The sequence below is a fragment of the Papaver somniferum genome, chromosome 1 (assembly GCF_003573695.1).
Source record: "Papaver somniferum cultivar HN1 chromosome 1, ASM357369v1, whole genome shotgun sequence".
NCBI classification, from domain to species: Eukaryota; Viridiplantae; Streptophyta; class Magnoliopsida; order Ranunculales; family Papaveraceae; genus Papaver; species Papaver somniferum.
This window is the reverse complement of record NC_039358.1, coordinates 123339935-123365862: the sequence shown is the minus strand read 5'-3', so window position 1 is coordinate 123365862 and position 25928 is coordinate 123339935. Positions and strand designations below refer to the sequence as shown.

The 25928-nt window shown below is 34.9% G+C and overlaps 1 long non-coding RNA gene, 6 other non-coding genes and 1 pseudogene across 7 annotated transcripts; all 8 read right to left on the bottom strand.

Moving 5' to 3' along the window:
• Positions 1 to 11006: 11006 nt before the first annotated feature.
• On the bottom strand, positions 11007 to 15278 carry LOC113299123. Its single transcript, XR_003334639.1, has 3 exons — positions 15187 to 15278; positions 14169 to 14249; positions 11007 to 13141 (listed from the first exon to the last, which is right to left on the bottom strand). It is a non-coding gene; the product is annotated as an uncharacterized LOC113299123 (long non-coding RNA).
• Positions 11585 to 11675, bottom strand: LOC113341362. The gene has a single exon (XR_003355905.1). It is a non-coding gene; the product is annotated as a small nucleolar RNA SNORD96 family (small nucleolar RNA).
• LOC113342268 lies at positions 12398 to 12492 on the bottom strand (annotated as a pseudogene).
• Positions 12527 to 12673, bottom strand: LOC113342424. Its single transcript, XR_003356659.1, has one exon. It is a non-coding gene; the product is annotated as a small nucleolar RNA snoR2/U65 (small nucleolar RNA).
• Positions 13641 to 13789, bottom strand: LOC113342417. The gene has a single exon (XR_003356658.1). It is a non-coding gene; the product is annotated as a small nucleolar RNA snoR2/U65 (small nucleolar RNA).
• LOC113342438 lies at positions 13950 to 14016 on the bottom strand. The gene has a single exon (XR_003356662.1). It is a non-coding gene; the product is annotated as a small nucleolar RNA U49 (small nucleolar RNA).
• LOC113341962 lies at positions 14484 to 14597 on the bottom strand. The gene has a single exon (XR_003356269.1). It is a non-coding gene; the product is annotated as a small nucleolar RNA Z278 (small nucleolar RNA).
• On the bottom strand, positions 14664 to 14753 carry LOC113341878. The gene has a single exon (XR_003356195.1). It is a non-coding gene; the product is annotated as a small nucleolar RNA Z223 (small nucleolar RNA).
• Positions 15279 to 25928: the final 10650 nt, after the last annotated feature.

Here is a 25928-nt window from a genome sequence, read left to right as displayed (position 1 = left end):
ATAAAAACATTTGCAAATTTCTCAATGTTTTGAAAAACATTAATTAATCATTTTAGTCAAGATTTATACGAAAACCTGATGGTGAAGATGTTAGATTTATTCTAGTACAAAAACAAAAAAAAAGAAAAAGAAAAAAGAAAGGGGATTTCCAAGAATGCTAGGTAGGTTTGATTGCATGCATTTGATGTGGCACGGATTCCCTAGTGCTTGGGCTGGTATCTTTAAGGGTCATTACCCAAAAACAATTGTTATTTTGGAAGTTGTTGCTACTTACTTATGATTATTCAGATCTGACATATTTTTTCATGTACTTTTGGGCTAACGGAATAAGATAAATGTTTTACACAAGTCACCTTTAATTGAATACCTGGAGTACAAAAGTTTTCCGCTGATGGCTGTCGCAGGCACGATATATTACAATAATTAAACAAACTAATTAGAAATAATTAGTGTTTGGGTCGTAGATTTTGGTACCTTTTAGTGTCTGGGTCGTAAGTTTGTCTGTTATAGTGTTTGGGTCATAAACCCGATAGTCATAACGGTCAAATGGTCAAAAATATTAATGTTTGTTAATGGTGTGGAAAAAAAATGCAGACTGGTTAGGACTTCTGTCAAACGCTTGGTGGGCAGGACCCGATAACGGTGTTGTCCATCGAGGAATCATCTTCAGCTGCTCTCAATTTCCATGCAAACTCATATGCAAAATAAAGTAGACATTTCTGATCATTCATAAGCCTTAAAAAGACATCAATCCACTCCATACCTTCCTCAAACCATCATTAGGAAATCTACTTTAAGGGAAGCAAAACCTCCCCTTTTCGCTACTGATTTCTTGTTGTAACTATGACAGTTCAATCTCACACTCGTTTTCAGTTCATTCACAATTTCAATGGCAAACCCTAACTTTACTAACCAAAATAAAACTCATCTTTCCTTTTTCTAAACTTATCCTTCCTCCATTATCCCATGACCCATTTACTACTTCGTATCTGATAGTAAAATTCTTAAATTTGTTAAAAAAAATATCTCTTGGGTTTGTTCTTTTGTACCTAGAGAGACTGAGTAATGCGGCTCATTTTATTAGAAAAACACTACATTTTGATTCATGTATGGATTCAAGAGAGTATAGACTTAACTCTGTGTAATTTCAAGGACATCACCATTCACTAACGGAAGTTAACAGTTTGACCATTTGACCGTTATGATTAACCGGTCTACGACCCAAACACTGTAACACAGAAATTTACGACCTCTAAACGGTACCAAAATCTAAGACTCAAACACTAATTAACTCAACTAATAATCAACCATAAATATTAGATATAATAAAGACGATACAAGATGATTGAAACTCCAAATAATTATATAACTAAAGCTTCATGTTCCGAACATCGAACTCATCCTTGATCAACTGAAAACTAGTTATTCATTGATTTCTCAAAATTCATGGAAAAATATACAAAAATAACAATAAAAGAAAACAATAAGTTAGTATGGTTTACCCTCTATGCCTAATTTCTTATGCTAGCTTCTCTTATTGCCCCAATGTAGTCAAAATAATTAGAAGATATCAAAGATTATTCTAGGAAGTTTTCTTATATCATTTTCTTAAAGTCAAGCTTTTGGAGTCCTTCTGAGACCGTGTTTCTTAAAGCTAGAATTCAATTTCGCGTCCTCAAGAGTATAACTAGCTCATTGGCTAACTTTCATATCCGATTCCAAGTAGTAAAACTTTTTCGAAACAATCTCAGAATCGGCTAAGTTTTTGCTCATGACCTAGACGATTTTCCTCCTGGATGTTTTATAGTTTTCGTTATTTTAATCGTAACTTCATCATTTTGTATCGAAATGACCTCATTCTTTCTCTATTAGAACCCCATTCTAATTCTTATAAGATTGGAGAAATTTTTTGATGAGGGACACATTTGGATGAGGCCATGAGGGATAAATGGTAAGATTTCCATGTGTCGATCCTAAAAACCGTTTTCGTACATAACTATTTTGATATATTTTTTTTCCAAATTCACCCTTTCCTGGTGAAACAAAATCCTGTTAGTTATATAAAGTGATAACCATCCTAAATTAGCGTTGATATACACGGAAATAAAAGAAAAGAAAATAAACACGATCTCAAAATAAATTACTATTGAGATATGTAATGTTTCATGGTTACCTTAATAAAAGCCAGACCATTTATTTACTGGTTGTATGAAAACAACCTAACAACCCTGTAATGTCACGTCTAAGGTTTAATGTATCCTTGCATAATTTTACATGATTTTTTTCCAAAATCCGAATCCTTATTATTGTGCACCATTGAAAAAATCTAGTATAAAATGTACGTAATTTCTGTTTGATTCCTCTTCTTTTATAAGAAATTTAAAACCACTAATTTTATTATCACTTTGAGAAGGTTTGGAATCACATGCCATATTATAGGAAATTAGTGTGAAATTAGTGAGATCAAAATAAAATAAAATGAGTGACACTTAAGGTACATAGAAGGTGTAGTTTGCAAATTCACTTGGCAAACCGGCAAACTTAATAATTTCCTAGTCGCGACAAAAATTCTACCGAGCGGCTGAGAGTATGCCACTCGATAGACTCTTTTCCGAGAGACATGTGTGTACCACCCATTGGTTTTCATGTTGCTCAGAAATGGCATTGTCGCCGACGGCTATATCGTCGAGAGGCTAAATTTGAATCCACTATACACACAGAAACATCAAATCTGTCGAGTGAGTTTGCCAAGCGAGTAGTGAGTTCGCCAATCTGGCAAGCCCATAATTTCCTCTAATGCCAGATTTGTCAATTAGCCAACTCTATAGAACTTGCGCTTACATGAATCTATTTTAGAGCACACACCTTTGAAGATATTGATTTCTAAAGGCGGGTACCAGTTTTACTACGTATGGTACCAATCCATACAAAATAACACAAATCCAACTATTGGATCTCTAGATTGACATCATTCGTAGCAAAATTGGTATCCACCTTTAGCAACTTAAAAAAGGTCAATTTGTTGTTATATTCATTTGATTGGTTATGTAGTCAATAGAAGGCAACGCGTACTAAAAATCTCATCACTTATTATGTAATTCTAAAATTAAATTAAAAAATGAAATTAAGATTTCACATACACACTCACAAAATTAGAATCTAACTAGATAACTGCTGCAGCAGTAGGGGCCGACGCACCATGCATTATTATTATTTATTTATTTTGACTCAAAGAAGGGCAATATATTGATAGAAAAAAAACTTTATTACCACAAAACAGTGGCAAAGCTGTTGAAAAAAAGAAACTACAAACTCTCAATTTTAGCTGAGAGAAAAGAAAATGAAAACTAAGGAAAACAAAATCATAAAAAAGAAGGCTATTGAGACCCCAAAACACCCTCCCAGTTATACAAGACCATATTAAGAGAAGCATTCTCAAATGTATTTGTACCCATAGACCAATTAAACAGCAGAATCTTCACTTCTTGCAGCAGTAAATCGTAAATTTTGTAAGCTCCTTGAAAAGTTCTTCTGTTGCGCTCATTCCATACAGTCCACCAAATAGCAAAAGGGATTAAACCCCATAACCTTCTTTTTTAATGAATTCCCTTTTTTTCTGCGCCATTCCCACAAAGTAGATATAACATCGAAACCCAAAACCCATTGTGTCTTGAAGCTGTTAAAAAAGAAATTCCACAGCTTACCTGTCACCTCACGGTGAAGAAACAAATGAGTATTTATTTCTGGAGCTTTTTTGCACAATATGCAGGCATTAATCACAATGGAATTCCTGATAGAATCAAGTGTAGGAGCAGCATTATAACACAAACACCATGTAAAGAATATAACCTTCATTGGAATTCTTGGATTCCAGAGACTCTTGTAAGGAAATCTAAGAAAACCTCCATCTTCTAAAGCAAAATAACAGGATTTTACTGAAAAAGAATTCTCAGGAATCCAAACAATAGTGTCATCACCATTATCTGCTATGTTAGGGTTGTTTATGAGCTGAAGAAAATTTGCCACCATATCTACTTCATCATTTCTGAGTACTCTGGAAAAATTAAGATTCCAAGCTTGGTTACCCTCAGTGACTTCCACCATTTCACAAATGGTTGCAAATTTGTTTCTTGAAAGCCTATAGAGAGTAGGAAACAGGTAAGACAAATTGTAATTCCCTATCCATTTGTCCAACCAGAAAAGCACTCTATTACCACTGTTAACAATCACTTTTGAGTTTTGCTGCACAATTGGCTTAGACAAACATGCATTATTATTATTACTTGCTCATTTAGATTTTACAAAGAATTTTTAAGAATTTGTTGTGATTTGCAATGAAAAACCCCTGTGGTATATCATGTGCAATGTGCAATTGATGCTTCAAAAAGGAAATACATGTACAATAGGTAGTAACCAAGCATTTTTAATAGGGCAACCACCAAAGGGTGACTTTAGTACGTGTAAAAATTTTCCATGACCGTGTTGGAATGCCCGCCTAACACATGTCGGAAGGCCTGCCAACACATGTTGGCATCAGTCACCAGGATAATCTTGTCATTTTCGGTTCGCAACTCATCTTTATTTTGTCCGCCATATGCTTCACTTTTCAATCTATTTGTCTCTTTATTCTCCATTTGTCTTCTCACAATACTTGAAGAACACCATTCATTATGCTTAAAACAAAAACACCAATTGATTTGGTTGAACAATTAAACTCAAAAGCATATTGTTAGTTCAGCAAACTTATCTAATTAGATTGATTGGATAACGGATTTAAAAAATTGGGTAGTAGTAATTGCTATTATTGGAAGAAGAAAAATTGATACGTTCATGGAACATCATTAATGGTTCGTCAAACAGACACATCAAATCTATCGAGTGAGTTTTCCAAGCGAGTAATGAGTTCGCCAATCTGGCAAGCCCATAATTGCCTCTAATGCCAGATTTGTCAATTAGCGGACTCTACAGAACTTGCGCTTACATGAATCTATTTTAGATCACACACCTTTGAAGACATTGATTGCTAAAGGCGGGTACCAGTTTTACTACATATGATACCAATCCATATAAAATAACACAATTCCAACTATTGGATCTCTATATTGACATCATTCGTAGCAAAATTGGTATCCACCTTTAGCAACTTAAAAAAGGTCAATTTGTTGTTATATTCATTTGATTGGTTAGGTAGTCAATAGAAGGCAACGCGTACTAAAAATCTCATCACTTATTATGTAATTAAAAAATGAAATTAAGATTTCTTTGGCTTCAACAAGGTACTGCTGATTTCACCTTTCCTTCCTTTGTTTCTTTTAGAAGAAACTCCAGGTATTCCTCTACGGTCTCTCTTTCTGAGCACTTAGAAATTACAGTCTACTATATCTTGCTTTATTTTTTTTCCTTCCTATGCACCTTATATATCCTGCATATTTCTGTGGACTGACATTGTATCTAGACTCAGGTTATGTGATCACATTTTGTGCCTTGATTTTGTGGAATACCTTTATTGATGTTTTGTTGCTTTTGGCCATGAAAATTCTAGCATGGAACACACAAGGGTATGGTCAGAAAAAAACTCAATAACATTTACATTCTTTACTTGATTTAGAAAAACCTGACATTCTTTTTTTATCTGAAACCAAGTCTCAGAGGAGCTTGATGAAAAAATTCTTAATCATTTCCCAAACACTCACATTGTAGACCCATATGGAATAGCTGGTGGTCTGGCAATTTCTTGGGTGGATGGTTTTAACTTTGAAGTGGTTCAATGGAACCTTAACATGATCAATATCATTGTTAAAAATAATTTCAATTCTAAAGAATGGCTTTTAACTTGTTTTTATGGTGCACCTAAACATGATAATAAGTTAGAAATTATGGGCTATCTAGAGGAAATAGCACATAGAGTTAACTTAAATACAATGCCATGGCTTGTAATAGGTGATCTTAACATAATTTTCAATAGTGAAGAGAAACAAGGGGGTCTTCATTTTGATAGGAAAAAAGTAGAACCAATTTTAAACGTAATTCAGAGAACAGGTCTAGAAGACTTAGGTTACACCGGAAATATCTTCACTTGTAGTAATAAAAGAGAAGTAATTGCCAATATAAAACAAAGGTTAGATAGGGATCTAGCAAATGCAGAATGGAATGATGAATTCCAACAAGAATCTTTGCAAAATTTGGTAGCAATTGGATCAGATCATGGGCCAATTTGTCTCACTTTAAATCCTTCACACTCTATCATAGTTCCAACTTTCAAGTTTTATGACACTTGGCTCAAAGATGTATCTTGTATTGAGGTTATTAAAAGGTCTTGGATTACTAACACAAATAGACCAGCCATAGATCTTATTGAGAACATATCAAATGCAGGTATTAACCTTAGCAAGTGAAAAAAGGATGTTTTTGGCAAACCAAATAAAAAGATTAAAGGCCTTCTCAGGAACATAGAAACTCTAGAAGCTAGACCAAATACACATAATACAAAACACCTAATAAACACAAAGATACTGGAACTAGAAGCCTTATATGATACACAAGAAGAAATTGCAAAGCAACAGTCTAGAAACAATACCATAGCTCTAGGAGAAAGGAATACAAAAATTTTCCACATTCAAACTCTAAATAGGAGGAAAAGAAATAACATAGACTGCATACAGGACAGGAATAACAAGGTAGTATTATCAAGAGAAGAAATTGAGGAGGTTCTAACTTCTTATTTCTCTGAGCTTTTTACTGAATCCTCTACATACTCAGAAGAAGACGTATTCACACACATTAAGAGCACAATTTCACAAGAAGAAAATTCTTTTCTAACTGAAATTCCTTATGCTGAAGAGATTTGGTCAGTAATAAAAAATATGAAATCCAACAAAGCACCGGGGCCAGATGGATTCCCTGTAAACTTTTTTAAACACAATTGGGATATTTTAGGTCCTCAGCTAGTAGCAGTAGTGCAAGATTTTTTCAAAAACAAGAAGTTAGATGACAATCTTAACAAAACTTTTCTTTTTCTCATTCCAAAAACAAAGAATCCTAAGTCCCCTTCAGATTACAGACCTATAGGACTGTGTAACACTCCATACAAAATAATAGCAAAACTGATGGAAAACAGACTCAAAAAATCCTTAGAAAACATAATATCACCTCTTCAATCGGCTTTCCTATCATCTAGGCAGATATCAGACAACATTATAGTTGCACATGAAAATGTTCATTCTATGAAAAAAAGAGCAAAAAGAAAATAGGTAACATAGGTCTAAAGATCGACATGTCCAAGGCCTTTGATAGAGTAAATTGGAACTTTCTTATAAAAACCTTAAGAGCTTTTGGTTTCTCAGAAGATTGGTGCACTTTAATTCACCAATGCATCTCAACAACATCAATAGCTGTTTTACTAAATGGGAACCCTTGTGATGAGTTTAAACCCACTAGGGACAAGGGGATCCTTTGTCCCCTTATCTCTTCATCTTGTGTATGGAAGTATTCTCTAGATTGCTTAGTCACTTAGAAACTCAAAAAAAGGTGCAGGGCATCAAACTAACACCTAAAGCCACACCAATATCCCATTTTTTCTTTGCGGGTGACCTTCTTTTGTTTATAAAAGAAGTCCTCATCAGTTGTAATAACTTACTGGAAGCTATACAGATGTTTAGTAAAGCTTCATGCCAAGTTATAAACTTCACAAAATCTGGACTTTTCTTCAGTAAGAAAGTCCATAACAAACATCGGGGCATAATTTGTAGATTAATGAAAATAAAAAAGATCAATATAAAAGACACACACTTAGGAATCCCTCTTTTCATTGACAGATCAGAACTCAAGGCTTTCGATAACATAATAGAAAAAATGGAACAAAGAATAAAGATTTGGTTAGGGAAAATACTGTCACAACCTAGTAAAATAGTTCTAAATAAATCTGTGCTCTCTAGCGTGGCCATTTTTAGCATGGGATGCTTTGTATTACCAAAAAAGATAACTAAAAGGATGAATGATATTCAAAGAGACTTTTGGTGGGGAAAACACACAAATTCTAAAGGAATTTACATAAAAGCTTTTGACTTCTTATGCATACCTATAGAACAGGGAGGGTTAGGATTTAAAGAAGCAAATAAGGTTAACCAGGCCATGACCAATAGAATAGCATGGAGATTAGTTAGTCATCCAAATGATTTATGGGCTCAAATTTTAAAAGGAAAGTATTTCAAAAAAAAAAAAACTGGAGCTTTACTATCCAAGAAAAAATCAAATGCTTCTTGGATTTGGAACTGTATTCTACAAGGCATAACACACATAAAGAAATACAGTATATGGGAGGTGGGAGATGGTTCCTCCATTAACATATGGGAAGACAGATGGCTTCCAGCCAGAACTGAAACACTGTCCAAAGGACAAATACCCACATAACACTTGTGTCTGAGCTAATAAACTCAAACACAAAGAAGTGGAACATTCAGATGGACAAATTAAGATGGACATTAACCAAAAATGGGGAATTTTCTGTCAAGTCTTTATATGCCAAGATTCTCAATCCTTCCATTCTGGTTTCTCATGAATCAAATAAATTTTGGAAAGGATTATGGAGTATGGATACATCTCAGAGAATAAAATTGTTCATTTGGAAATGCTTGCAAGATGCATTACCAACTAAAACAAAGATTAAATCAGCTATAGATGAAGGCAACAATTGTGTTTTCTGTCAATCAGAGAGGGAATCTACTTATCATTTGTTTTTCGAATGTGCATATGCAAGAGATGTTTGGAATTTACCTCCAATGCCATCACAGGGAGTACATCTTACCTCTAACTCTGTTAATAAATCTTTCTTAGATCACTACAATGACTGGAAAACAGGAAATTTACAATCTATATCGATGACATTGGCAGCAACTAAGTGTTGGTTTATATGGAAAGAAAGGTGCCTTAGAGTTTTTGAAAACAAATATAGAACCCCAGAACAATTAGCAATAGATATTGCCAGGCATTTGGCTTATTGGCACCCGGAAAATAGGAGTCAGAATAAGGCATTTAGTAGTAAGAAAAAGATCCTAAATATCAATTGGACTTTACCTTCTACAAATATAAATAAAATAAAATGTGATGCTTATGGTTGTATGAAATTACTAATGTTGGGTTTGGTTTTATATTGTGTAATTGGACAGGAATTTTTCAAGCAGCAGCAATGGGAAGTTGCAGAACCTTCTCACCGGAAGAGGCAGAAGTTGTAGCTCTTCTCAGAGCTACTCAATGGGCTCTTACAAACAACATATAACAATTGGTGATTGAAGGGGACAACCAGGCAACAATATATTACCTACAAGACAAAGAATCAACAGTCCAATGGCAATGCTTAGCCATTTTAGAAGAAGTAAAGTTATTAGCAGATCAACTAGTTTCTTTTTTAGGTTTTCAGTATGTAGATAGGAGAGCAAACAAGGTGGCAGACTTGTTAGCAAAGAAGGGAAGAAACACAAACACTACAACTTTCTGGAATGACCAATCTCCTAGTTTTTTAATTCCTTCAACCGCTTTTGACACTGTCAAAGCCTATGAAATTTGTAACTTAAATGACAGTATCTCTGTAAGTTCTCAAGCCGATGTTAATCCTAACAACTCAGTCATTGGAAGAGCTACTCAACATGAGTTGGTCTCTGAAGAGACTGAATCCGCAGATTAATGGAAGCCAGTAATCTAAATCTTATTTTCAAAAAAAAAAATCTTCTTTAGGCGGAATAATGCCTGCTTTGAGATATGGTCATCTTGTACCAATACACAAAACAAAGCTAAAATCCAGGGTTAACAAAATAACGTTGAACCTGATGCTAAAAGCATACCTTTCATACATATGTAAAGGCAGATACAAATCCTTTCATACATATGTAAAGGCAGATACAAATTTCAGCAGGTTTCTGCAATAAACTGAAAACCTCGGTATCTCCATTATGGAGATACGTAATAAGAATAACCAACTCTATCATGTTTGCTATATTCAAGAAACTATATGACAATTTAAGCTACATTAGAAGCCAAAAGAGTGTAACTGATCACATCAAAGCTACCTTAAATTGGTTCAAAAAGATATTGCATGATCATCGTTGTGACTACTATATAAACCCCATAGCTCTTCTCCATTAAGCACAGCAAAATCGACTAGTAAACAGCATAGATACAAACACATATATACTACTTAAGTTCTCATAAAAGAAAGATGATGAAGGTGTTTTTCTGTGTTGTTGTCGTCCTAGCCATGGCTCATATGATGGTTGAACCAAGCCAAGCGACCTTTACATGTACGGACGTTGACAGGTGCCTTGTGCAATGCATGCCATACTTGGTCGGCACTGCAACTGTGCCTGCTTCAGCATGTTGTGATGGAGTTGACCAAATCAAAGGGATGGCAATTACCGTTGAAGACTAACGCCAAGCTTGCGGGTATGTTAAAGACGCAGCTAATAAGTACCAGAACATAAAAGAAGATGCGGCCAGTGGACTCCCTACCAAGTACGGTGTTCGTCTTTCTTACCCTATCTCCAAAAACATCGATTGCAGCACGTAAGTAATCGAGCATAATCAGCTCATTAACTTAACTTGTATATCTTACATACAAATTTTAGAATTGTACAGTATCAGGTTACTTAGATGCATAAGGTCACTTGTTCACTTGATCAGATGGATTCTGAGGATTTATCCTAATCTTTTTCGCTTAACACAAGGAATTTGATATATGTGAATATTACAACTAAACACTCTATGCACTTGCAGGATAAATTAAAGTTGGAGACGCTTTACTGGAAAATAAAAGGAGAAGAGTATCTGACGTACCCTACTCCCTGCAACCCTTCTCTTTAGGTATGGTTTTGGGTTTATATGCATTTGCTTTGTAATGGAGTTGCACTCCACTCGGGCCATCTGGCCCATCTCTCTAAGTAAAATATTATAAATAAAGGTCTGTTAAGTCTGCATGTCGACACATTGATTTCTGATCAGAAAAAGGAGTGCATCAATGTAATAACAATGTGGCCTGAGCCCAATATATATTATTGTTTCTGCCATCGTAAGAGAGATCTGCCTAACCAAAAAAGTGGAAAATTGACAGGATGATGTTGCATTGAGCTGAGAGGCCAATACAGCAGCAACCTGGTTTGCCTCACATTTTTTTCAGATTAAAAAGTTACTGAACTTGAAACTAAAAGATCTTCCAAGATTGTTTTGACCAGAAATTAAAAGATCTTCCAAGATTGTTTGCCCCTCTGCCAGAGTGCCGGCGAACGCTGGTCTTCTTTCCCCTGATGAAAGTGATTTTCTCCTTGTGCAAGGCTTACCTGTTTAGCTGACTTCCCTTGATATCCATCCTCAGCAGAAATCAGAGATCCTTGTAGTTTCCAGACCAATCGCGGACTATAAGTCATATTTCTAACTCCTATCAGATGTTTCATGTCGGTGGTCACTGTTAAGGACTGATTAAAAACTATTAAACCCAGACTATCACATGAAGCTTCAAGTATAGTAGCAGAGCATCTTGCAAGTAACCAACAAGCTACAACTACATGGAATAAATAACCAGCAACAAAATTTAAGGTATAAGCCTCAGAATTGCAGAATTTATCACCAAGGCATTAAGCCATTCAGTCCCGAAAGATGGTGTTCTTTAAATCAGATATCCTCATAGGCTCAGTAGCAAAACATAAATCAAGATCGCCATTTGTTACGAAGATCAACAAAAAAAAGAAAATATATGTCTCATGGCCAGTCCCAAGAGGTAATGGCCACAACGCAGCTCCCCAAGGCAATGGAATATGAGACCGCCCGAAATGGAGATTTTTCAACCGTCAACATATCAAGCTTTGTGTGTGACGTTTACAGAGGATTTTACAAACATAACTGGTTTGCTCCAATCAGTGAAAGAGAGAATTTTTGCCAAAACCTCCCCCGTCAAAAGACAAACTAATATTGATATAAGTCTAAGATTTACCACAAATATTATTATTATTATTACAAAAGAAAAACTCGGACAAACAGGAAACACACCCAAAAAAGATGAGAAGAAAATCGAAAATGGCCGGTGAATACAAAACACAGAATCACATAACTAATATTCCCTAGGTATTTCCTTCCTCTCATCTAACTTGGTGCAATTTTCCAAACCTATCATCATTACATACATAAAGACAACTATAAAAACAACAAAACATGATAAATTATAAAATAACTTGCATAGAATCGGTCTCATGGTCAATCCCAAGAAGTAATGGAATATGAGACTGTACAAACAACGGTGGAACTCCGACGAGAACCTAATTTCGTACGTGTACCATCCCCATCAAAAATAAAATGTACAGAACAAACAGACCTAATATAAAAAAGACTTTTAACTTTGATTTAGAATGCCTCAGAAAAACAGCCAAAGGTTAACATCAAAGAAATCAGCCAAAGGTTAACATCAAAGAAATCAGCCGGTAATTCCAAATAAGTTTTGATCCTCACAGGCAGTCAATAAATCTACACAACTATGAACTTCAAAAGAAAATGTAATCGCACAAAACGGCTCTGTAAATGAATGGCAAATCAGTGTACAGATTCCTATCAAGATGTGAAACATGAAATTTGTATAGGTCCAATCATAGCATTGACGGTCATTGTCTTTTTGACTATCGTCAACGTGGCTCTGACCAAAAAAAAGAAAAAAAAGAAACTTGCAATATTTGATTATAAACATATACCTACAGGTTCCCTTTTCAAATCACACACACACACAGCAGAAGACACGAAAACAACCACCACCGCTGGTACTAATCTCAAGAGACCTCTAACCTGATAGTCTGAATTGCTACTTTGCTACTGTTTGCAGAAACAAGATCAAAAGACGAAAATGCTAGTCTTCCCCCACCCATGACCACCAACCATTTCCACCATGAGGTGTCATGGAGATAGTGGTATGAAGCCACACAAAAGGACCCCCTGCTAATCCCAATCCAAGGGATCAAGGGCTAAGATCAATGCCACCTAATGGTGAAGGGAGTGGGGGTAGGGAGTGGGGGAAGTGTAGCAGCTTCGATCAAAAGAAATGTATGTCTCATGGCCAGTCCCAAGAGGTAATGGCCACAACGCAGCTCCCCAAGGCAATGGAATATGAGACCGCCTACAATAGAGATTTTGCAACTGTCAACATTCCAAGCATTTTGTATGACGTTTACAGAGGACTCTCCAAACATAACTGGTTTGCTCCAATCTGTGAAAGGGAGAATTTTTGCCAAAACCTCCCCCGTCAAAAGTATGACTAAAACTAATTAGTCTACAATAATCCTCAATCATCATTACAGAAAGTCACATTAACTAGAAAGGGCACCTAAAAATGGGAAGAAAATGCCACTTCAGCTGGTGAATATAAACATCATACTGTAACTTCAAATACCAACTACCGCACTAAAAATCAAAAACTAGGCTTCGAACATAAACATCTTTGATTTGAACCATTTTAACAGTTGAATCAGGAACAAGTAACAAATTGAGAAACCAAAACCTCTAATGAATTAAGAAGAAAGCAGCACAAGTTAACATCAAAGAAATGGCAACCGGTAATTCCATATAAAGATTGATCATCGGGGGCAATTGAAACAGTACTTTACAGAATAAAAAGAAAATGTAATCGCACAAAGGGCTCTGTAAATGAATGGTTTAAAATCAGTAAACAGATTCCTATCAGGATGCGAAACATAGAATTTTTATAGGTCCAATCATAGCATTGATGGTCATTGCCGGATTGACTACCATCAACGTGGCTCGGACCAAATTTTACACAACATAGAGAGTACAAAAAAAAAATCCATTACTAGGTTAGCAAATATATATATACCCTCAGATTCCCTTTCCAAATCACACACGCAGCAGAAGAGATGGAACAACCACCACCACCAATACTAATCTAGGGACATTGACCTGATCAAGATCAGACAACTGCTGTGTTTAAGTGTCATACGGCACTTCCTATCTTTTGGGTTCGCTTACTCATTGGGATTTTTTACCTCAAATGAAACACATAACTATAAACCCTAATATGTTTTATGTTTTATTACTGAGAACAGTAAATGAAAACCAAATCAAAGTTAAGATCATGATTGTTATTCTGGTTTAAATCTAATTAACAATTGCAACAAAAGAGTATATACCAGCAGTTTAGAACGAAATGGGTATAAAACATGTGGAGTCCGAATGGAGCAGATGCGAGCATTGAAAAGCCAAAAACACACCTGCAACAACAAACACTAGTTTGATATCCCAGACTTGTAACTGTGTAAACCATTATATTTTAATTGAAGAAAACACATGACTAAGTCTGGATTAATTCTTCCTTCAACAGGTTTCTAAATGGAGAATCATGCAATACACTATTGTCAGTGTTCGATCTTTCTCTATTTGGATAAATCAGATCTTTCTCTATTTGGATAAATCAGCATCTAGATCCATAAGAAAAGTAACATAACGCCTCAGTTAGATCCACTATTGTCATATGAATGCAGTTTCCCCAAGGGGTTCTCCCTGCGAACAGGGTCTCAGTTCCACTACATCTCAATTAATTGGATAACATCGTCATAGGCTTCTCAATTAACAATCTAATTCATACCATAAATCCTTACACAAATCAACAAAAATCTATAAATCTAAGTAGGCTCAGATATATTTCAGCTCTCTCAATCAAGAATTTTCAGAAGCAGAACTGGCATAAAGCTGTGTAATGATCATCACTGCCGAAATCAATTTAACTTATGAAAAATGTGGAGTCCGAATGGAGCAGATGTGAGCATTGAAAAGCTAACACATCTGCAACGACGAACACAATTTTGATATCCCAGACTTGTAACTGTGCAAACCATTTTTCAACTGCAGAACACACATGACTAAGTCTGGTTTAATAAAATCTCATTGATATAAACATAAAAGTGTATCAGATCGAGACAAGAGCGGATTCTAGAGATAAAGATGAGAATACACTCGGTCAGTGATCCGATTGTAGGTTGGTTTTTGCTAGTTAATCAATATAAGAAGAAAGAGAATCATTCGATCAATTGAAATCACGGTGCCTCTTTTAACCAGCATAGGAGCATCAATTTTGTTCCTAACAATAACAATATAAATATCAACAGGCAAAATAAAAATCAGGACAAGGAGGTCTGATAACCATTTTACCTGAGAACTAAAAAGTAGAGAGATGAGATACTTTGAAGGAGAAGCTGGTTTAATATAAGAAGAGGAGATAAGGAAATCTCTAGGGTTTAATGGTTTTGTTGGAAAATGTCTAGGGTTTTATCTTTACTTATTTAGCCCTGCACCTTGTGCTGCTAATCTCCGATCTTGGCATTAGCATTAACAGCCGTTGGATTGGGGTGAGTCAATAGTTCTCTTCTCCCTCTTTGATTTGCATAGGCGAGCCATAGTTATTCTATCGAACGATATTAAGAGCTTCTCCAATGGTATGTATGTGGAGATAAATGTCAAAATCCATTTGGGTTACACATCCATTTTTTCTGAAATCACTCCCCAATCCTGATGTCTTAAATTAATGTATAGATGATTTTGGATAGACATTGTCAAGATGAATGTCTAGTTTTAGACCTTCTCCAATGGAATGTGTGTGAAGAAAAAAGTATTCATCCACGTAGGATGCACAACAATTTTTACAAAAATTAATCATCTCCAACCCATTGATGTGAGGATGATGTGGCAAAAAAAAGTTAGACATCTTCTAGGTCAACCTCTAGTTTTAGACATTCACTTAAAGGATGTCTTCCCATCCTAGTCACATTTTTGTTAATAAAAATCATTAAAAACAAAAAAAAAAAAAAATAATTTTAACCAATTATATACCTACAAATAAGTAAAATGACGATACAACATTTTATGGGTTGGAGGAAAATTTTATTTTCTCCTGATATTTAGGATTTTATATCTAGAGGACGTCTTAAAAGTGATGCCACATATGAAAGATCTACAATCATCATTGGATAAGCTCTTAGACATTCTCCTTGACATCGTCTATCATCCTAGTCAACTTTTACTTAATTGAATTAACTTTAATATATTAACTAACGATTTTTAGCTCTAACAAAATTTTAATTGTGAAAAACAAAATTTATGCTAATTAATAGAAGAGGTTACATGCACTACTGTTAGAGATAGATTTTTTTCTCTCCATAATTTTAAGGAAAAATAGATTGAGGATGTCTTATTTGTGTTGCCACATGGGAAACACACACAGTGACCACTGGAGAATCTCTAAAGGCGACTTTAGAATTGACGTGGGTTTTTGAAAAGTGATTTTCTGTTACGTTGTACTGTGTGTTGCGTGATGTGCTCTAAAATAAAATGGCAGGTTGTTTGGTCAGCTAAATTTAGAAAACATTGTGAAATTAACAGAATATAAATTTTCTTTGGCAAATTGGTATTTTAAAGTGTCGGTGATGTAGTTAATGACGAAAATAGACATATTTTAAAATTTAGTTTAAAATACACCGTAATTATAATAAATTATAATTATAATCTATTTAGTAAAACTACTGAAAACGCAGGGGATAACTTTTTCATTTTGATGGGAGTATGAACGTATGTAGTATTTTTAACAATTAAAAGATGCGGAAAAGTAATAAGTACACACACAAGAAATTTTTTAACTAGGAAGTTACAATAGCAGAAAAACCCCGAGACCTCGTCCCGATTGAACATTATACTGTATTAAGCCGTTACAGACACTAGCCTACAATCAGACTTTGGAATGGAATGTAGTTGACCGAATCTACCCTCCAAGTGATTCATTTATCGTCGCACTCCTTACGTCTCTTAAACCTCGCAACATTCTATGCACTTGATTCCCTTAGCTGGCGTCCTTTACAGCCTAAGATTTTCTTTAGCCGAAGTGAAGACTTATGATACCAATCTGCCTCTAACATTTAAGCCTTTTTGATTTCCATTTAGATCAAATATCAAGATGTGGAAATCTGTTTGTAATAGAGAAAGCTAGCAAACCTCACAAATCTGAAACTTACGACTCACGAATTGCAGCCTAGATTCTTAACCACCTCTCAAGAACAATTTCGAAAGATCAACTAAGTTTAGTCTTTAGATATCTATCTCGAGAAATCACAAAGTCTGAGACGAAGAGAACTATGCGATTACTATCTATCTTTCCTAAAAGAGATTACGAAAACCTCGATAACAGAAAAGCAAGATCAGTATTCATGAACTATCAAGGCAAAGATAGTTGGACCTGGCTTCATGAATCCTCAAAGCGAAGTCTTTTAGTCGTAGACCTAATAACGTTTCACAGAGGAAATCTAATACATAGAGGACGACTCTATAACCAACTAGAACACAAAGTGTCAGGGATTGATTTTCCCAGTTGACAAATATGCTATATTTATAGTTTTCAAAGGCCATGGTTAGCTTATAAATCAAGCTAAGATAACTTGAAATCAAGCAAACATTTTAAGTCTTCAAAATATAATAGAAGACTATACACAAAGATTCGGTTACGAAACTGTATATAATGACTGTTCGGTTTGGCAAGTTATCCAAGGAACTGAAAGTTATTTGATATTTATTTAAACACCTAATTAATTAATCGTGACACAAAAACATAAGTGTTTAAGTAATTAATGAAGTCTTAGAAGTGTTTAAGAGAGGTCTAACAATGTTAAACATATTAAAATAATAAGTCTTTAAGCATCTGCTAGACATTGCCGGGACAGTTGGTATAACGGTTTGCCAACCGTAGGGCTTGTTCACGAGTCAAGATGTTACGGTTCGTGAACTGAGTTCGCTAACCCTGCTAGACTACCGAACTCAGTTGACCACGGTTCGTGAATCGGGTTCGCGAGTCTATTTATCCAACTGATAAAATTCAGTTCACCATGATTCACCAATCGAGTTTGTGAATTGTTCCCAACTGAAATTGTGGTTTGCGAACTGGTTCGCCAACCTTCCTGTATTTCTATATCTGAGATATTTATGGTTTGCAAACTGAGTTCGCTAAGCTACCCTGAGTATAAATATAAGTAAGTTCATATTTCTCTTTTATGATGTTTAAAACATTCCCAAGTGATATAATCACTTGCATGAGCAATTTTCAATTTATCCACAAAATAAATTCATAGAACTAATAATGTTAAGGACTTTTGAACATTTAATCACTAAATCATATTTCGAGATTTTTCACAAGATAAGCTTGACTTGAAACATCTTCTTCGTAATTCTACCATAAATCATACGACATAGTCTCAATAGATAGAATGATGGTATAGTGAGTAAAATAGAATGGCTCAATCTTCAGATACCTGATACAAAAGTTCTCCAAATGTCTTCGTCGATCTTCAGTTTTCAAGGGTGATCTCTGATACTCAACTACAAATCTAACCTATCCGAATCTTGACTTGGTAGACTAGAAATCAATAAATAGTTTTGATCACCTAACATTGACAACAAGCTTGAGATATGAAAACTTGTGGGTCCAACCGAGCAATGCTCTAACAAACTATTCAATACATGTGGATACAATAAATAAACTTTTCACTCAATACACTATTCTTGGTTTCCTTGGTTCTTCAACACACCTCTTGAATTCTTCGTATTTAAAGTTTTTCTAATGTTTGTTTAGCACTTTGTTGTTGAAGATCTATAGCGATAACAACTTATGATAATACTCGTTAGACATTTTATAGAATGAGGTAAATACAGTCTACCCATTAGTTGTTATACAGAAACATAATATTGTTACCTTCCTCAAAATTTAATTGCACCACAATTTTGAAGCAATACTGCGGTAATATGTTCTTCCCCTTAGTCAATACATACTACTTTTGCACAATAGCTAAAATCTATAGATAATAATTCACTCCCCCTTACATGATGCTCCGTAAAGCCATATGTAATGTAGTAAGATACTATTTAATAATTCTTCCCCTTTTTGTCAACAAAATTAGCAAAGTTAAAAAATCGGGAAATCATGAATTAATCAAAAGAATTTCAAGACTAGAGAACACATACCAACCTTTAGTTTATACAATTTGAATGAAAATCTTGGTTTGCGTCAGGGAGACATAAGGCACAAGCATCTCCTACAATTCCACATTTGCACTCTCCACAAAGATATTACCATTAAGCACAATTTCAAAAGAATTCTCCCCCATTTATGTCATTCCCGAAAGAACGACAATACGACCTTTACTCTAATCACAGGATAAAGATTTTTTTGGACTTTAAATTTATTCGCCAGTTACGAACAAAATAAATTTGTATCCAATATTTTTTCTCCTCTCGCCAGTTACGAATAAACAAGTTAAAAATACTGATCTGAATTTTAGAGGCACTGAGATACAATATTTTCGTGAGAAAAATCATCAACACAAACTAATCTCTACTCCAGTTACGAACAATAGAACAATTAGTGCGATATGACTCAACATAAAAATTATAACTTCTTTAGCCATGTATGAACATAGAGATTAAAGTTCACCACATATTCCATGGTGGTGGCACAATCAAGGAAGTAAATCGATCCCTAAAGAACATCTTACGAAATCCTGTAGCAGTTTATTCACAAAAAGTGTAATCGTGGAGAGATCAAAAACTGACATTCTCAAAATAGTTTACTTATATTTTGCAAGAGTGAAAGAGCTTAACCTATGAGAAAATATGAGATATATGTTCTAATCACCAAATAATGATATCAAAGAACAAATCTCATAAAATAAGCTTTACCTTTTACTAAACACCGAGCAAAAGACCATCAAAATGTCATGTTTCATATAATATATTGGTTGGAAGATGTATAAGATAACAAAACAAAATCTCATATATTGAAAGTTATTTAAACTCAAGTTAGATTGCCCAAAATATGTATGAACACGATCAGGGGCAATAACTAGATTTAGTTAATGAACTAGAACAACACTTATAACTTGTCGAAGACTCTGAAAGGTTCGGGTATCTAAAGGTTTGTAAGAATAGCAGCAATTATTGTTCAGAAGGAAAAAAACTCAAATTTGGAAATACCATTCTCAAAGAGTTCTCTTATAAAATGATCTCTTATGTGAATGTGCTTTGTTCTTAAGTGCTCAACAAGATTCTCAGTAATTCGGATCGCACTTGAGTTATCACAAAATATTTTCATAGTTTCAGAATTTATTCCATAATCAGTGAACATTTGTTTCATCCACAAAAGTTGAGTATCACACGAACTTGCAGCAATGTATTTGGCTTCACATGTTGACAAGGACTGAGAGTTTTGTTTCTTTCTATGCCAAGCTAGCTACAAAATTTAAACCTACATGAAACAGTCCTCCTGATGTGATCTTTTTATCTTATACACAACCTTCCCAATTTGCATCAGAATATGCAGTAAATTTAGTGTTAGTATCAAAGGTGATTCTTTTTACAGCAACAGGATGAGATTCTTTTGGTTCTGCTTGAAATCTTGCACAACAACCAACACTAAATAAAATGTTTGGTCTAGTTGTCGTGAGATATAACAGACTACCAAAAATGGATCTATAATTTTTTTGGTCAACTTTGACACCATTCTCGTCTCGCCGTAATTTCCCAGTAATAGCCATGGGAATGAGCTCTGGAGTGGAACTTTCTAGACCAAACCTTTTCAAAAGTTTCTTGGGATATTTCTTTTGAGAAATATAAATTCCATCCTTATGTTGTTTAATTTGTAATCCTAAGAAAATACTTTAATTCACCAACATTGATCATTTCGAATTCCTTCCCAAGGGAGGTTTGGAATTCTTCAAAAAGTTTTCTGGATATTGATCCAAAGATGATGTCATCTACATGAGCCATTAAAACATCCTTTCCACTTTATTTGATAAAAAACGTCTTATCAGCACCTCCTCTAATAAAACCTTTTATGAGAAGAGAAGTTGTAAGATTTTCATACCATGCTCACGGAGCTTGTTTTAATACATATAATGCCTTATTGAGCTTAAAGATATAATAGGGATTTTCTGGACATTCAAATCCTTTAGGTTGAGCTACATAGACCTCTTCCTTAAGGCACCCATTTAAGAATGCGGATTTTACATCCATTTGATATAGCTTAATTTAGAGAAAACAAGCATGACCTGATAGCAAACATCTGGACTCAAGACGTGAAACAAGAGCGAAGGTTTCATCACAGTATATTCCTTCAATCTGTGAGTAGCCTTGAGCGAGAAGTCTTGCTTTATTTCGAACCATGGTTCCAAATTCATCCGACTTGTTCTTAAATATCCACTTGGTACCAACAATATTTACAATGGATGGACAAGGAACAAGATTCCAAACTTCTTATCGCTTGAATTGATTAAACTCATCATGCATAACACTAACTCAGGGAGGATCATTCAGAGCTTCATCAATATTTTTAGGCTCAGCTTGAGACAGGTAGCATACAAAGTTGCATAGGTTTTGAAGCTGACCTCGTGTCTTAGTAGTTGAGTATGTACCACCAATGATATTTTCGATATCATGATCCCTGAGAACCCAAAAATCATGAGCAGGAGTACGTTTGACCAGGATACACTTATCATGAATTTTCTCCTCATCGCTTGAGCAATCAGGATCAAAAACGGTTGAAACTACTTTTTTTGACATAGGGTGCATCTTTGACATTCTAAGTTGTCTCCATAGAAGGTAACTCAGCAGGAGAGTTATCATGATGAAAATTACTTAAGTCATCAATAATAACATTTGTCGATTCCTGCATGACATTGGTTCTAAGATTGTATACTCGGAAACCACGACTATAAGATGCATAACCTAGGAAAATTCCTTCATCACTTTTAGAATCGAATGTCCCTTTATGTTCTCGATCCTTAAGAATGTAGCACTTATTGCCAAACACACAGAGATAACTCAAGTTAGTTTGCTTACCATACCATAACTCATAAGGAGTATTTAGGGTTCGTGACCGTAGGTAAACACAGTTAATCAAATAGCATGTTGTAAAGACATCTTCTTCCCAAAACTTGAGAGGTAAGTTCTTTTTGTGGAGCATCGCCAGAGCCATTTCTTGGATATTTTTGTTCTTTCTTTCTGCAACTCTATTAGCTCGTTGAGTTATTGGTGAATATTGTTGAATAATACCCAGTATGTCACAGAACTCAAATACCTTTGTATCTTTAAATTTTGTTCCACGATCGCTCCTAATTTTATTTAGGTTGCAACCTTGTTCATTATGGATTATGTTCAAAATAATCTTAAATTCACTCAGGGTATCATTCTTATGAGCAAGGAACGCCACCCAAGTGAATTTGGTGTAGTCATCTACCATTACCAAAGTGTATTTCTTCACTCCAATAGTTGGTTGTTAAATATGAACAAACAAATATGTATGAATTTAATCAAGTGGAGCTTTGGTGGCAGTATCTTGTGATGATTTATGTGGAACTCTGGCTAGTTTGCCTTTTTGAAAAACACCACAAACACCATCCACTCTGGCACTAATTTTCGGTGCACCTCTAACAAGTTCTTTGTTCACGATCTTGCCAAGGAGGCAATAATTGATGTGACCAAAAATCTCATGCAAAAGTTGAGTAGATTCCACCTTAGTCAAGTTGCAACAAAGATTAAACTGAATATCAAGAAGATAACAATTATTTTTGACACGAATGCCATGAAAAATTACCTTTTCCAGATTTATCCTCAATATCACATCCTTTGACATCGAAGATAACTTTATGGCCTTTGTCAGAAATTTGACTAATTGAAAGAAGATTAGCAGACATACCTTTGACGTAAACAACATCATGGATTTCGGGTACTCCCGGAAGTTGGTCGTCCTATTTTTGCTAATATAACAACAAATCCCATCTCCAAAGGTCACAAGTCCTCCTTTAAACTCGTCCACGCTAATGAACCATGAAAGGTCACCTGTCATATACCGACTACATCCACTGATGAGAAACCATTGAAAGGGTGAGGTTGACTTTAAGGTAAATATCCTAGACTGACATTAATTTTCCTTGGAATAAAATCTCTAGTCATGCCTTTTGTAAGCTTTTGAAAAGTTTTTTAGCCTTCCCATGTAAAACATTGCCAGCTTTTAACTTTTGTCTAAAAAGCTTACATGTATGTTTATAATGATTATATGAACCACAAAACATACTTGAGCCGATAGAAGTGGTGGATGCATCATCAGGTCATTTCGAAGAAATCTGATTCATATCAGGTTTAACAAAGCCAAGACCTCGTTTATCTCCTGATTTAAGACAATTATTTAGACAAGAATTAAGAGGACTAAGACATATATTCTTCAAGGAGATAAATTTCTCATTTTCATACTTTGAATCCTCAAGAGTTTTTGTTAAGGTAGCCTTTGAATCAGCCGAATGACAACATACTCCTTGTAAATACGAATTTGATCATCCAACTCCCTTTGAAGAACTTTTTCTCTTTCATTCTCGAAGATCATAATTCTTGATATATAGTTCACAATGAAGCCCATCAATTTTCCTTATCAATCGTTGTTTATCATGACAAATATTATCAATGACTTTAATCAAATTATTATTCAGATAAACACTGATGGTTTCTAGAACACACTCGGGACCTGGTAATTGACTGTTCCTATCAAAGCAAGAGATCGTCATGTTGGCCGTTACACAGTTTGGTACACGAACATGCTCTAATACCAATTGAAAATGCAGGGGATACCAAATACACCTAAATTTTTTTATTCTGATAGGATTATGAACGTATGCAGTACTTTTATAACAATCGAAATATGCGGAAAAGTAAAAAGCATACACACAAGATTTTTTTTTAACGAGGAAACCGCAATAGCAGAAAAACCCCGGGACCTCGTCTAGATTGAATACCACACTGTATTAAGCCGCTAGAGACACTAGCCTACTATAAAACTTCGGATTGGAATGTAATTAAGACCGAATACACCCTCCAAGCGATTCAGTTACAGTCGCGCTCCTTACGTCTCTTAAAACTCGCGAAGTTATATGCACTTGATTCCCTTAGTTGACGTCCTTTACAGCCTAATAGTTTCATTAGCTGAAGTGAATACTTCTGATACCAATATGCCTCTAACAGATAAGCCTATTTAATTTCCGTTTAAATCAAAGATTAAGGTGTGGAAATCTATTTTCAATAGACAACACTAGCAAACCTCACAAATCCGGAACTTACGACTCCCGAAGAGCATTCTAGATTCTTAACCACCTCTCAAGAACAATCTTCGAAAGATCAACTAAGACCAGACTTTAGATATCTCTTGGGGAATCACAAAGTCTGAGACGAATAGAAATTTGCGATTACTATCTATCTTGTGTGAAAGAGATAACGAAAACCTCGATAACAAAAAAGTAAGATCGGGATTCACGAACTATTAAGGTAAAGATAATCGGACCTAGCTTCAAGAATCCCCAAGGCGAAGTCTTTTAGTCGTATAATAACGTTGCACAAAGGAAACTTAGGTCAATAAAGGACAACTCTGGAACCAACTAGGACACAAAGTGTCGGGGTTGATATTCCATGTTGACATAGATGTTATGTTTATAGTTTTCAAAGACCAGGGTTAGCTTAGAATTCAAGATAATATAACTTGAGAATCAAGCAAACACTTTAGGTATTCAAAATACAATAGAAGACTATACACATAGGTTCGGTTACAAAATCGTGTACAATGATTGTTCAATTTGGCAAGTTAGCCAAAGAACTGAAAGTTATTTTATGTTTATTTAAACACCTAAGTAATTAAACATACAGAAGTGTTAAGTAATCAATGAAGTCTTAGAAGGGTTTAAGAGAGATCTAGCAATGCTAAACATATTAAAATAATAAGTTTTTTCGGGATAGTTGGTACAACGGTTTACCAAGCGTATGGCTTGTTCACGAGTCAGGGTGCTACAGTTCGTGAACTGGGTTCGCCAACCCTATTAGACTACTGAACTCAGTTGACCACGGTTCGTGAACCGGGTTGGCGAACTGCTAGCCTATTTATCCAACTTATAAAATTCAGTTCACCATGGTTCGCCAATCTGGTTTGTGAACTGTTCCCAACTAAACTTGCGGTTTGCGAACTAGTTCGCCAACCTACCTTGAGTAGAAATATCAGTAAGTTCATATTTCTCTCTTATGATGTTTGAAACATTCCCAAGTGATATAATCACTTGCACGGGCAATTTTCAATTGATCCACAAAATTAATTCATAAAACTAATATTGTTAAGGACCTTTGAACATCTAAAAGCTAAATCATATTTTGAAATTTTTCAAAAAACAAGCTTGACTCGAAACAATTTCTTTGTAAAATCTATTGTAAATCATACGAGATAGGCTCAATAAATAGAATGATGGTGTAGTGAGTAAAATAGAATGCTTCAGTCTTCACATACCTAATACAGAAGTTCTCCAAATGTCTTAATTGATCTTCATTCTTCAAGGGTAATGTCTAATACTCAACTAAATTTCTAACTTATCCGAAACTTGACTTGGTAGATGAAAAAGCGGGGGTCTAACAACACCACCCAATATTTCGCTTAACAATCTGTATGGACAAACTCCAATATACTTTTTATGAGAATCAACTAGACAGTTAGACTCAATCTATAAAAAGATATATCAAAGAGTTTATATCTCAATCTCTCGATTTGATCTTTACTCAAGCAAAAGGAGATCTCCGAGTCTTTATCAAAGAGAGATAACTTGGACGGTGCCAAAGACCAATGTCCAAGGATCAATCAATATCAATCAACAACCAAAGTTTGGATTTCCAATTGATGATCTTTAACGGACAACCTGTATAATTTCAATTATATAAAAATATAATGCGGAAAAGAAATAACACAAATACCAGAAGTTTTGTTAACGAGAAAACCACAAATGCAGAAAAACCCCGGGACCTAGTCCAGATTGAATACACACTGTATTAAGCCGCTACAA